Genomic DNA, 2,490 nt, shown 5'->3' with positions numbered 1-2,490 from the left:
CCAACTGCCTAGAATTCCTCCCCTATCTACGAGGCCAGGGGCACAGGTGCAGCAGGATACAAGGGCCTACAGAGCACCCCCGTACTAGGCAACACACTGGAGGCCTCCATAATCTGGCCATGTCAGCCTCACTGTAACCCTTGGGGGACCTACCATTTGACAGGGGAGGAAACGGGCTCAGAGAGGGTGAGTGACTGGCCCAAGGCCACAGAGCCAAAGCACAGATGAGCCAGCATTCTCATCCTGGCCCAGGAACCCGAAGCCCGAGATGGTTCTGTGCCTCTTTCAGGGGGGCAGCCCGCTCCCACACTTGGTCTGGCTGGTTGGGGTCATCTGCCTGCCTCGTGGCCTGGCCTGCCTGAGGTGCCCGTCATGACCCGTGGGCTCTGCAGTAGAGCCAGGCTATAGAGTCAGACAGACGTTAGCAGTGAACACGATCTGTTGCCAAAACGTTGGAACGGCAAAAAGTTATCCATCTCTAACTTTCCACCAATCTCCTTGCCTCCCCCGAGCCCCTGGCCCTCGGCCTGAGCGTCCGTCTGGAGGTGGAAAGTCCTGTCCATCAGCAAAATCCTCAGAGCAGCCCCGGCCTCTTGTCTGGGCTTGGCAATCGGGGAGAGGAACAGTCTTTTTAGACGGATGCGCTCCTTTCCCACATGGCCGTGGTGATTATGCAAATCTGGTCGTAAGGAGTCTAAAAGCCTGGAACCACCATATTTTTTCATTTTGTTATCGGCGACCTGAGCTCTGGAGTTGATGTGACAGAACGATCTCGGTGCCAGCCTCACACATGCTGACCCCGTCGTATGTCCTCTCGGTGACAGAGGTGGCTGTTGAGACAGCAGCCGAGTGGCCCCGGTGGGCTTCCCACCTGTAGTCTTGGGACCTCACAGGTCCCTTCACTCGCGGGGCCTCACTCACCTGGGCCCGGAGGGCGGGGTGGGTGTCCCTGTCCCCTCACCTTGTGGGACTGCCATGAGGGTAAGGATGTGATGGCTCTGAAAGTGACTTCTTGTTGTGCTCGGGGCTCCGTCCACCTGGGTGAGGGGCGCAGGGGGGCACAGAGCCCCTGGGCGTGCGTTCGGTGGGGGGGGTGTTGGCAGAGTGAGGACGTCGGACACACATTGCTGGTCCTATCGGGCGTGTTGGGATTTGCAGACCAGAGGCAGCCTGGGCAGCCCAAGGCCCTCCAGGGTAGTGACAGCTCCCCCTGGCCCGACAAAAAAATGCAAAGGAAGGTGATGTTTGTGAGAAAGCAGCGGCCCTCGGGAAGGAGGCACTTCTACCCTGTTTCTGCAGATGAGAAAACGGAGCAGACGTTCCCTGCTGAGCTGCTCCCATGTGCCAGGCGCTGGTCCGGGCCTGGGATATCACAGCAGAGAACAGGACACGGCTCCTGCTCTGGAGTTACATCCCAGCGGGGAGAGGATCTTTATTCCAGAAGTGAATGAGAAAATAAACAAGGGAACCATCGGGGAGATGAGTGCTGGGCAGAGATGGGAACTGGGTGACGGGGCCGGGAGCACAAGCTCAGATGGGGAGGCCGCCGGCTCCGGGATTCGGGGGAGAGGAAGGGGCCTCTTCTGATCGGACAGCCAGAGGACGAGCTCTCCAGGCGGGAACAGGGGTGCTGTGGCCCGGTGGCTGGAGGGAAGGGGGTGGGTGCAGGGAGGTGGGGTGAGAACGGGCAGCGGCGGCGGGTGGGGCAGGGCCTTGCAGGTCCCTGTGGGGACCCTGGGTTTTGCTCCCCGTGTGGGAGGAAAGGATGGCTGTGGGCGGGACAGTGGGATCCCGTGAGGGCTCTCCAGGTCCCTCTGGCTGTGCGGGCGCGTGGATCGTGGGTGCCACAAGGTTGGAGTGATGGCCTTTGTCCCACGAGGGATGGGGACAACTTGGCCCGGGGTGGCCACGGTGGGCGTGGCGGGAGGCGAAGGTCCCGGTTTGGAGGTGGAGCGGACACTGTTGCTGCGGGACTGGGTTTGGGGTGGGGAGAGAGGGGACTCGAAGATGACTCGCCGGCTTGGGGTTTGGGGAACATGGTGGAGGAGGCCTGCGCACTTCGAGGGGGAAGCGGCTGCGTCTGTGAGTCTGGGGTCCAGGGCATCAAGGTTGGCGAGGTGGGCGGGGTGGGGCAGGCGCGTGGAGAGAGCACTGCAGCCAAGGGAGGGGTGACAGCACCGCGGGGAAGGGAGGGCAGAGCCTGGCCACAGGGACAGTGAGAGGTCGGGGCGAGGGAGGTGGGGCGGCAGAGGGGCCAGCAGCTAGCGGAGGAGCCCAGGGCGGGAGAGCGTAGCGGCTCAGAGACCCAGAGCAGGAAGTGCTCCAGGAAGGGGCGGCCGGTTACCTGGGCCAAGGGCTGCCTAGAGGCTGCAAAAGGTACAAAGAGGAGTGTTCCCTTTGGAGCGGGCAGGACAGAGGTCACTAGTAACCTCGATGGGAGGCGGCTCGGGCTGTGGGGGATGGATGCTGCCCTGGAGGGGCGGGGGCGGG

This window comes from Neophocaena asiaeorientalis, unplaced genomic scaffold (genome assembly GCF_003031525.2).
Source record: "Neophocaena asiaeorientalis asiaeorientalis breed wild unplaced genomic scaffold, Neophocaena_asiaeorientalis_V1.1 scaffold223, whole genome shotgun sequence".
NCBI lineage: Eukaryota > Metazoa > Chordata > Mammalia > Artiodactyla > Phocoenidae > Neophocaena > Neophocaena asiaeorientalis.
This window is presented reverse-complemented; position numbering follows the sequence as displayed.